We start from the raw sequence: 12,225 nt of genomic DNA on the forward strand, positions 1-12,225 counted from the left end.
GAGGTGGGCAGATCACCTGAAGTCAGGAGTTCGAGACCAGCCTGGCCAACATGGCAAAACCCCATCTCTACTAAAAATACAAAAATTAGCCGGGCGTGGTGGTGTGCACCTGTAATCCCAGTTACTCCAGAGGCTGAGGCAGAAGAATCGCTTGAAACCAGGAGGTGGAGGTTGCAGTGAGCCGAAATCATGCCACTGCACTCCAGCCTGGGTGACAGAGTGAGACTCTGTCTCAAAAAAACACGAAGTCAGGAGATCAAGACCATCCTGACTAACACAGTGAAACCCCGTCTCTACTAAAAATACAAAAAAAATTAGCTGGGTGTGGTGGCGGGCACCTGTAGTCCCAGCTACTCGGGAGGCTGAGGCAGGAGAATGGTGTGAACCCAGGAGGCAGAGCTTGCAGTGAGCTGAGATTGTGCCACTGCACTCCAGCCTGGGCGACATAGCAAGACTCCATCTCAAAAAAAAAAGAAAAGAGAAAGGAAAAAAGAAAGATCAAAGATTACGAATCTTGATTTTTACAAAATAGCCCCTTCTCTTCACTGTCCTACTACTACCATTCACCAAGTAACTAATTTCAATTTTCGTAAGTTGTTTTCACTGATTTTACTTTTTTATTTCTAAGCAATGTGTACATACTGCTGTCTCTTGGTTCATCTCAGTAGACATATCCATTGATTTCCAGTTAGGAGTAATAAGGATTTTAGCTTACTTATATCTTTTCTTTTCCTTTCACCACCTTCACCAAAAAATAAAACCTTAAATACCTATTTACTTATTTGTATTTTATTTACTTATTTTTTGAGGCAGAGTCTCGCTCTGTCACCCAGGCTGGAGTACAATGGCATGATCTCGGCTCACTGCAACCTCTGCCTCCCAGGTTCAAGTGATTCTTATGCTTCAGCCTCCTAAGCAGCTGGGATTACAGACATGTGCCACCACACCCAGCTAATTTTTGTATTTTTAGTAGAGATGGGGTTTTGCCATAATGGTCAGGCTGGTCTTGAACTTCTGACCTTAAGTGATCCACCTGCCTCAGCCTCCCAAAGTGCTGGGATTACAGGCATGAGCCATTGCGCCTGGCCAAAATCTCAAATATCTGTAAAATTTATATTCAGTGTTTTTATAATTTTGTCTATGTATATGTGGTATGCAGTTTACTTTTGAGCCTAGTAGCATGATTATATATCCTTCCTTATGCAACTTGGTTTTTTCTAGAGTTAATGATTGCTTCATTTTAAGACAGTTTCTTAATTTTCTTTGGACAGCTGACTATTTCCACACCCTCAACAGCTCTGTAAAATGACTTTCAATTAAATTTTATACATGCCAGATAATTGAAGAATTACATCACTGTCTGCCCTGCTTCAGTTCCAGACTCTTCCTAGTGCCCCCATGTTCCTATTCCAATCTGGATGGTTCCACTGTGGGCCTGTTGCTTAGGTGGTGTATTGGAACTTCTATTTCCCATCACCCTGAAAATTCTTTTTGCCTCTCTTGGATCCTCTGTTTCTTCAATCTCATGTATTCCAAAATCCCAATATCCTCCTCTTAATTTTGTTTTTTTTTTTTTAATGTATGAGAGCGAGTGTGTGTGTGTGTGTGAGTGCACGTGCATATATGTGAATGCTCGGATACATCCTTAAACAGCTTTCTAAGAAAGGTGATTGGGAGTGTCAACCTTAATAATGAGGTTGAGAAAATATGATTAAGAACAGAGTTTATTTGAATGCAAAACTTGAGGATGACCACCCAGAAACACCAACTCCAAACTAACAGGATCAGCATTCCAGAGTGGAGAAGTTAAGGTTTCACTAATACATGCAGAGACAGAGAAATTTTAGCAGATTACATTTTCCTTAAAAGACCAGTGCATGCATTACAGTGATTTGATTGGTTATGGATTGTTACATTCCAAGGCAGATTACTTTATACTCTGTGAGAAGGAGTAGTGATCTGAGAGGGTCTTTTCTCTAGTAATATTTAATCTTCCTAATTATTTACAGAAGAAAAAAGGCAGAAGTTGCAGCTGCGTGTGGCATGACTCAGGCCACATAGCCACATTTCTCTCAAGGCTCAGAATAATTTAAAGTTCCAACAGCTGTAAGTTTGAATTGTTTAATTTCACATTTCCCTCTTTTCATCGATCTTTTGGAGAAACCATCATAGATGAACTCAAATACTTTTGGTTCCTTTTAAGTTCAGGAGCTTAGTCCTGCGTTGCTAGGTAGGCTCATTCCTAGAGTGTCATATCCCATGGCAGGGGGAATTTGTCAGGCAATAAAACTGTTGGGTTGGCAGGGCGGTGGCTCATGCCTGTAATCCCAGCACTGTGGGAGGCTGAGGTGGGCAGATCACCTGAGGTCAGGAGTTCGAGACCGGCCTGGCCAACATGGTGAACTCTCGTCTCTACTAAAAATATAAAAATCAGCCGGGTGTGATGGTGTGCACCTATAATCCCAGGTACTCAGGAGGTTGAGGCAGGAGAATCGCTTGAACTGAGGAGGCAGAGGTTGCAGTGAGCCGAGATTGTACCACTGCACTCCAGTTTGGGAGACGGAGTGAGGCTCTGTCTCAAAAACAACAACAAAAAACTGTTGGGGTGTAGGCTGAATTTATTTATTTATTTTTATTTTCATTTTTATATTTTTTTGAGACGGAATCTTGCTCTGTCGCCCAGGCTGGAGTACAGTGGTGCGATCTCAGCTCACTGCAAGCTCCGGGTGTAGGCTGAATTTAAAGCAACACGAAAGAAGTGATTTTGTAACCTGAGTCACACAGTAATTACAGAAGATGCAAATTCACAGTTGTATCTTCAATTAATGCAATTCTTTGAGCAACCATTATTTTCGTTTTTTTCAGTTGTATGTTGACTCCATTGCAAACAAATGCCACAGAAGCAATAAAGACAAAAACAGGACAAAATACAACAAATGCTTATAATTTCAAGAACGCATAACAGCTTCTGTGGGCAAAGTTCCCCAAGATCCAAACCTGCTTCTTGGCCAATCATTTAGAGTGGGTGTAGGATCTTAAAGTTTGGTTATTTAGGTTTTCATATCAGACATTAATTTAGTGATGTTATCTGACTCTTCCAGGACAGAAACACAACACTTCGTCTTTATGATAACATGGGTTCCCCATGTGTTACCACAGGGGATACAGTGAGTATGTCTAAAGCCATATGGTTCTGTAATGCAGCCTTTCTCTCTGTCTCTTTTTTTGTTTTTTGAAACAGTCTCATTTTCTTGGCCAGGCTGGAGTACAGTGGCACAATCTCGGCTCACTGCAACCTCCACATCCCAGGCTGCAACCTCCACCTCCCAGGCTCAAGCGATTCTCCTGCCTCAGCCTTCTGAGTAGCTGGGACTACAGGCATGCGTCACTACACCAAGCTAATTTTTGTATTTTTGGTAGAGACGGGGTTTCACCATGTTGGCCAGGCTGGTCTGGAACTCCTGGCCTCAAGTGACTCACCCACCTCAGTCTCCCAAAGTGCTGGGATTTGAAGTGGTGTCATTTTCCTGGGGTAATACCGGAGGTTTGTTGTCCCATGACCATGGAAAACTAGGATGCACACACGCAAAGAGTGAAGCTAAGAGTGGAGATTCAATAGGCCAAAGAGAGAATAGCTCTCTCTTCTGCAGAGAGAGGGGTCCCAAATGGGTTTCTGCTACCACCATGAAATGCAGAAGGTTTTATAGATGGGCTTGAGGAGGCGGTGTCTGATTTACATAGGGCATGAAAGATAGGCCTGACTGTCGTGTTATTTGCATAGCACACAAATAACTGGTTAGGACTAGGTGTACTGTTTGCGTAGTACCCTGAGGAAGCTGGCCGCCCCACCCTAATCTTTTACTATGCAGATGAGTTCTCTACTCAGCTGGTGCCATGTTGCCTACCTTTTTACTATACATGTAGTGACAAAGAAAAGGAAGGATGAGGCCTCCGTGTTAAACATACCTGGCTTCCAGGTAGCCCTTTTCTATTGGCACAGCTGGCCGGCATTCACCTGTGCAAGTTTCCAGCTTGCTTATCTGTGTCTGCAGCTTGATTTTTTCAGGTTGCTCTTTGTTAGAAAAGAAATAATTCTGTGGCTGCTTTTTGTTAAAAGGGAAATTCCACCAAGGACTGTTGCCCTTACTATCTAATTTCTCTCTACCTCCTGTTTCAGGGTTACAGGAATGAGCCACTGCACCTGAACAATGCAGCCTTTCTCATAAGAAACTTTATTGTTTAGTAACAAGATAATCATGCAACTATCATTTAATGTCTTCTTTGTGTAATTGGTTAGGACCTTTATATGCCAAAGGACCTCTTCTATATCCCATTGTGGCAGAAAGATGGAAGATAATTGATCATACCAATGAAATACAGAACAAACCCAATAAGATTATAAATGAAGAAGATTTGCAGGCTTTGTAATTTACAAGATTGTAAATTATTCAATCTTGTGCCCAGGCATAATGCAAAGAACACTGCTCTAACCATCCTGGGCGTAACCATGGCCATAGCTTGATGCCACATAGCCAAGATGTCCAATTTGGAGCTAGCCAGTGTTGGAAATAATTGCTCAGTGCCGCAAAGAAGAATCAGCCCTCTGGCAAAAAGTTTTCTCAGCAAGGCAATTTACCTTTGCAGAAGGGTGTCACTTGTACCTGGCGTGGTCACAAGAGCACACCGAGTGGGATAGGGCAGGGGTTTTTAACTCTAAGACAGCGGCTCCTGTAGGTGTGTCCTTTCCCCATTGGCTGGAGTTGTACCGCACAATCTAAGCTGACCCGATTGGCTACTGTTTAAAATTGAATAGGGCTAATTAGGCGGGAAGGAAGAGGCTGTTCATTACAGTAAAGGCAGAAGGATAGTTTTGGCGGGAATGACAATTGCAGAGTGGGTAACTGAGGGGATAGATGTGAATTACAGATTAGGGCTGGCAGGAAGGTTATTTACCATAACTAGGGGTAAGGAGAGGTACAAAGAATGAGGAAATTTGGCTTGAGAATAGAGAACAAGGAACGAGGAAGCTGAACGAGCTGACTCTTTGAAGAGGAACTTACTATACCTCACACCAGTGAATACCTGTGCCCCTTCAGTGGCGCATCAATCAATACTGTGTAATATAATGATGTAGATGCACTGTTCCTTGGGTATCCATCCCATATCTGTTGTGCTACTGGGCTGTGTATCCGTGGTGTAATTCTTTCATTCTCAACGTTTAGGGGCAAGCTGACTGACCTGACCAAATAGGGAGTAAGCCAGATAAAACCATCCCAAATTTGTGTTATACTATCTTGAAATAGAGTTGTCCTATCTCTCATTTGGGGCAGTACCAGCAATAAAGCTAATGAACTGGTCTCTTTTTCTGAAAAGCCTTCCTATGTCCCTATGTCCTTTGCTCCTTTGCTTTTAAAGTTTTGTTTTGTTTTGTTTTGTTTTAAGATAGAGTCTGGCTGTCACCCAGGCTGGAGTACAGTGGTGCAATCTCCTCTCATTGCAGTCTCCACCTCCTGGGTTCAAGCAATTCTCCCACCTCAGCCCCTGGAGTAGCTGGGATTATGGGCATGCCCCACCCTACCTGGCTAATTTTTTTTTCTTTTTATATTTTTAGTGGAGATGGGGTTTCACCATGTTGACCTTAAGTGATGTGTCTGCCTCGGCCTCCTATAAAATATTATTTAAAAGGCCCAGACACAGTGGCTCACACCTGTAATCCCAGCACTTTGGGAAGCCAAGGCGGGCGGATCACTTGAGGTCAGGAGTTTGAGACCAGCCTGGCCAACATGGTGAAACCCTGTCTCTACTAAAAATACAAAAATTAGCCGAGTGTGCTGGTGGCCACCTGTAATCCCAGGTACTCAGGAGGCTGAGGCAGGAGAATTGCCTGAGCCCAGGAGATGGAGGTTTCAGTGAGCTAAGATCATGCCACTACACTCCAGCCTGGGTGACAGAGTGAGACTACGTCTCAAAAAAAAAAAAAAAATTATTGGCTGGGCACGGTGGCTCACACCTGTAATCCCAGCACTTTGGGAGGCCGAGGTGGGTGGATCACCTGAGGTCAGGAGTTTGAGACCAGCCTGGCCAACCTGGTAAAACCCTGTCTCTACTAAAAATACAAAAATTAGCTGGCTGTGGTGGAGTACGCCTGTAATCCCAGCTACTACTCAGGAGGCTGAGGCACAAGAATCGCTTGAACCCGGGAGGCAGAGGTTGCAGTGAGCCAAGATCGTGCCATTGCACTCCAGCCTAAGTGACAAGAATGAAATTCTGTCTCAAAAAAAAAAAATTATTGAAAGGCCAGTGATACTTATTATTTCTAGTCATGCTAGTGTTAAGCACCAATGAGTATTCTTGAGAAATACAGATATATTTCTTTCTTTCTTTTTCTTGTTCTGTTGCCCAGGCTGGAGTGCAGTGGCATGATCTTGGCTAGCTGCAACCTCTAGTTCCCGGATTCTAGCGATTCTCCTGTCTCAGCCACCTGGGTGGTGGGGATTACAGACACCCGCCACCACGCCCAACTAATTTTTGTGGATATTTTTCTGACATTCTATCCAATCTTGTTCTTGGAAAGGAGATGCCCCCCATGTTAAGCCAGAACCACCAGAAAAGGGCATAAGACCACACACCCAATAAGTGTTTTCTGTAATCCATTTGCATTGTCCTGAGCCTATTCCAAAAGAGGTTTGCTTCATGGACAATAGCTGGTGACAGTGGCAGCAAAACATAAGAACTAGGAATGAAAAGAAAGAAATTTGACAGGTGGGGCATGGTGGCTTACACCTGTAATCCCAGCACTTTGGGAGGCCAAGGCAGGCAGATTACAAGGTCAGGAGTTCAAGGCCAGCCTGGCCAACATGGTGAAACCCTGTCTCTAATAATAATACAAAAATTAGCCAGGCGTGGTGGTGAACGCCTGCAGTCCCAGGTACTCAGGGGATTGAGGCGGGAGAATTGCTTGAACCCGGGAGGCGGAGGTTGCAGTGAGCCAAGATCGTGCCACTGTACTCCAGCCTGGACGACAGAGTAAGACTCCATCTCAAAAAAAAAAAAAAGAAAGAAATTTGGTGAGAACTTGCAAGTGAACACCTTCTCCATCTATTAGTTATTATTAACATTAAACATTTTCCGGCAGTAAATGAGTTTAATAAAATAAAATTAAATATTCACTTAGAGATGTAGGCCTGGTCCAGTGTCTTAGGAACGCTGACTACCTCAGATGTCATCTTTTTCTTGTTCTTGTTGGTTCTGGAGAATTTCTATTTTAGCTCACTGGTTTGAGATGAAGTCCAAATTTGCAAAATGGCTTTCTTTACATGGTGATGTATATCCAGGAATCATTGGTTGGCACAAGAGTTTTTGGGGCACCTGATAAGATTCCTTCCACCTTGATGGTGAGAGTCCTTTAAAAGATAGCGTTTCCAATCAACAAAATCTCCTGGTTGAAGTCCATGGTCCTTGAGTTTTTTGTCTCCTGGGAGCTCAGTGTGGAAAGAGTCTTTCACTAACTTACAGTTTTTAGTTAGCTGCTTTATAAGGCTACTGCAATAATAGAACACAACCCCTTTTAATATCATAGATTCACAATTTCCTACAGACAATTTAATAGGTATGCCTGTAATAATTTCAAATGGAGACAACTGACATTTACCAAAAGGGGTCAATCTTAGGTTAAGCAAAGCCGATGGAAGAGCTTTTGGCCAAAGGAATTTCTTTTCTTTTCTATCTTTCTTTTTTTTTTTTTTTAGATGGAGTTTCACTCTTGTTGCCCAGGCTGGAGTGCAATGGCACGAACTCAGTTCACCCCAAATCCCTGCCTCCCAGGTTCAAGCAATTCTGCCTCAGCCTCCCGAGTAACTGGGATTACAGGCATGTGCCATCATGCCCAACTAATTTTGTATTTTTAGTAGAGATGGGGTTTCTCCATGTTGGTCAGGCTGGTCTCAAACTCCCAACCTCAGATGATCCACCCGCCTCAACCTCCCAAAGGGCTGGGATTACAGGCGTGAGCCACTGCGACTGGCCTTGGCCAAAGGAATTTTTAAAACCTCGGTTAATTTTGCCAGTTGAGTTTTGGTGATTCCGTTTGTGCATTTCCCTGTCCCAGGTGACTGGGGGTGATAGCCACAACGGAAACATTGGAGAATGAGTGAGATTTTACATACTGACTGGATTATTTGTCCAGTAAAATGAGCACATCTGTCCTCTGTCACTGTGAAGTTCTAGAGGGACTACCCACGTTGCAATAATTTTTTTCTAAAAGAATTTTACTTATCACTAAGGCTGTTGCTCTGCTGCATAGAAATACTTCCACCCTATGACAAAACATACAAACTGTTACTAGAACCTACTTATATTCTTGCAATGGTGGTACCTGAATAAAATCTAGTTGCCACACCTCAATTAGGCTTTCTGGTAAAGGAAAATGACCCGGAGAACTATGTAAAGATTTCCCTGGATTATGTTTTGGACAGATGTGGCAGCAATTATGTATCTTATAAGCAACAGTTGGAGATTTCTAATAATCTTGTTTTTCCCAAGCAATCATCTTATCAGGGCTCCAATGAGTTAAATCATGCACATGAGTTGAGAAACATAACTGTAATTTGGTTGAAAGCGTGAGTAGACCATTTGGTCCATATCATAGCCCAGTCTCAGAGAAGTACATTCCCCCTTTACTTTCCCAATTTTCTTGTTCTGTTTTTGGAGCTTTGGATTGAGCTAATTTTATATCAAAATCAAGTGCTTTCTTAAAAGCTAAAATGGGTTTTCTTGTTCAGATGCGCTTAGTACAGCCCTTTTTGCTGTACTATCTGCTAATTGATTTCCTTTGCTTTCTGAAGTATTTGACTTTGAATGGCTTGGAATCTTGATAAAGGGTAATGATTTGGGCAATAATATAGCTTCCAATAATTCTGAAATAAAGGGTCTATTTTTTGCGGACTGACCAGAAGAGGTTAAAAATCATCTTTATTTCCACAGCATTCCAAAGTAATGAGCTACTCTAAAAGCCTATCAGCTCTCTGTATATATAGTAGCAGTTGTTCCTTTTGCCAGTTGACAGGCTCTAATTAATGCTATTAGCTTTGCTTTTTGAGCCGAGGTCTCTCCTGGAAGATAAGCATTTTCTATTTCCTCAGTCAAGCATACTATAGCATCACCTGCATGGTAAATTTCAGATCTACCCTTTAAGTAAGATCCATCTGCAAACCAAATAACATCAGCATTAGTAAGAAGGGTTTCTTGCAGGTCCATCCTAGGAGAGGAGCTGGTTGGTTAAGATTATGCAATCATGTGGTGTTTCATCTGAAGGCAGGGGCAGTTGAATTTAGAAAAATTTACACTTTTTTTTTTTTTTTTTGAGACGGAGTCTCGCTCTGTCGCCCAGGCTGGAGTGCAGTGGCCGGATCTCAGCTCACTGCACGCTCCGCCCCCCGGGTTTACGCCATTCTCCTGCCTCAGCCTCCCGAGTAGCTGGGACTACAAGCGCCCGCCACCTCGCCCGGCTAGTTTTTTATATTTTTTAGTAGAGACGGGGTTTCATCGGGTTAGCCAGGATGGTCTTGATCTCCTGACCTTGTGATCCGCCCGTCTCGGCCTCCCAAAGTGCTGGGATTACAGGCTTGAGCCACCGCACCCGGCCAAAATTTAGACTTTTATATCTGGAGATTGATTGGGGAGCAGAAAGAAGAACTTTTATAAGAAGCTAGTCTACTAACTGAATAGTGTTAAACATGGTGCAAGTTGAGAAGTGCTTCCACAGAATGTGAAATGAAGACAGTGAGGGGGGATCCTATCACTCTTTGTTTGGTCGCTGTAGGGACAGTAGCAGTTATTGCTGTCATGCATGGTTGCAGTTCTTTAGCTGTGGGGTCCAGTTGTTGACTATAGTATCCTACAAGTCTATTTTGATCTCCATGTTTTTGAGTCAGAATGCCTAAGGCAGTTCATGAACAAACAATGAAAATGAAATGTTATAATTCAGATACCCTAACACTGGGGCATCTATAAGACTCTTAAATTTCTTCCAGTGTTAGCCAGGGATTGTGGCTCACCCCTGTAATCCCAGCACTTTGGGAGGCTGAGAAGGGCAGATCACCCAAGCTCAGGAATTTGAGACCAGCCTGGCCAACATGACAAAACACCATCTCTACTAAAAATACAAAGTTAGCCAGGTGTAGTGGTGTGCACTTATAATCCCAACTACTCAGGGGGCTGAAGCAGGAGAATCGCTTGAATCCAGGAGGTGGAGGCTGCAGTGAGCTGAGATCGCACCACTGCCCTCCAGCCTGGGTAACAGCAAGACTCTGTCTCAAAAAAAAAACACAAAAATTTCTAATTAGTTAACTGATTTTCCTCTGTTCATTCCAGGTGGTCTAGTTCACCTTATTTAAAAAGAGTATATAAAGGTTGAGTTTTTTAAGAAGTTTGGAATTCAGTTTCCTCAGTATCCTGTGAACCCCCAAAATTCTCTCAGTTGTTTCTTAGTTTTGGGGTAGGGAAGGCCAATATTCCTTTTATTCTTTTTTTTGAGACCGAGTCTCACTCTGTCGCCCAGGCTGGAGTGCAGCGGCACAATCTTGGCTTACTGCAACTTCCGCCCCCTGGGTTCAAGCCTCAGCCTCCTGAGTAGCTGGGATTACAGGGGCATGCCACCGCGCCTGGAAAAGTTCTGTAGTTTTAGTAGAGATGGGGTTTCACCATCTTGGCCAGGCTGAATCTTGAGCTGCTGACCTTGTGATCTGCCCACCTCGACCTCCCAAAGTGCTGGGATTACAGGTGTGAGCCACCGCACCCGGCCCCATATTCCTTTTATTCCTATCTGAATTGATAAAGAGGCTTTTCTTTGATACCAGATAACCTAAATATCTTACTTGTTTTTGACAGAATTGAAGTTTTTTCTTTCAGGCTTTGTGTTCCTTTGAAACTAATCATTGTAATAAATAAATTCCATCCGCCATGGAGGCTTGTTTATCTCCTGAGCAGAGAAGTAAATTGTGTCCATGCTGTATCAAGGTATATTTCTTAAGGAAGTCAACATCTGAAAGGTCTGCTATTAATATTTGTGAAAAATAAGTTGGACTCTCAGTATATCCCTGAGGCGTAACTGTCCATGTGTATTGCCTATCTTCCCAAGTGAAGGTAAAGAGAAATTGATTATATTTATCCACAGGAATGCTGAAGAATGAGCTACATAGGTCTCTTACAGTAAGGAACACACCTTCAGTTGAGATGGCAGTCAACACATATGCAGGTTTGGTAACCATTGGATGCTGAGGAATGACTATGTTATTAATTGCTCTCAGATTCTGTGCAAATCTCCACCCTCTACTGTTTGGAGTGTGGGCTTGTATATAAAAAGTCAGGCCCCTTTTCTTTCAATCCAAAATTATAGACCTTATCCCTTCCTATGCCTCTGATCTTAGAGAATATTGTTTAAGGTTTGGAAAAGGTTTTGATGGATTTATTTGAATTTTAATTGTGGCAGCTAAGATAATTTTTCCAATATTGGTGGAGAATTTTGACCACAATTGATCAAGTGCTATTTTTAATCTTTAAAAACAAATTTATTAATATAAAATATGGAACATTTCATGAGTTTATGTATCATCTTCATACAGGAGCCATGCTAATCTTCTCTGTATCATCCCAATTTTATTATATGTGCTGCTGAAGGAAGCACTCAAGTTCTATTTTTAACAGCTCTTGTTAAATAATTCTTCATTATTTAACAATCCAGTTTCCTTCATAACAATATTAATTGCTATTTGTGATTTAAAAGCATCAGAATTTGAGAAAATTTTGGACCTAATTATTTTATTTTATCTTCTAATTCTAAATACATCTCCCATCCCCACTTTTTTTTTTTTTGAGACGGAATCTTGCTCTGTCACCATGCGGGAGTATGGTGGCACAATCTCAGCTCACTGAAACCTCCGCTTCCCAGGTTCAAGTGGTTCTTCTGCCTCAGCCACCCGAGTAGCTGGGATTACAGGCACATGCCACCACGCATGGCTAAATTTTTTTATGTTTAGTAGAGACAGGGTTTCACCATGTTGGTCAGGATTGTCTCGATCTTCTGACCTCATGATCCACTCGCCTCAGCCTCCCAAAGTGCTGGGATTACAGGCATGAGTCACCGCGCCCGACCTTCCCCCTTTTGAAAGAAAGATACGTATTATATAACTCTAGGAAGTCTTTCCCTATCAAATGGTTGGAGGCCGA

The 12,225-nt window shown here is 42.6% G+C and overlaps 1 non-coding gene across 1 annotated transcript; it reads right to left on the bottom strand.

The window, feature by feature from the left end:
- Nucleotides 1–11,576: 11,576 nt before the first annotated feature.
- Nucleotides 11,577–11,683, bottom strand: LOC115896599. Its single transcript, XR_004056518.1, has one exon. It is a non-coding gene; the product is annotated as a U6 spliceosomal RNA (small nuclear RNA).
- Between the last annotated feature and the right edge of the window lie 542 nt (nucleotides 11,684–12,225).

The sequence above is a fragment of the Rhinopithecus roxellana genome, chromosome 3 (assembly GCF_007565055.1).
Source record: "Rhinopithecus roxellana isolate Shanxi Qingling chromosome 3, ASM756505v1, whole genome shotgun sequence".
Lineage (NCBI taxonomy): Eukaryota > Metazoa > Chordata > Mammalia > Primates > Cercopithecidae > Rhinopithecus > Rhinopithecus roxellana.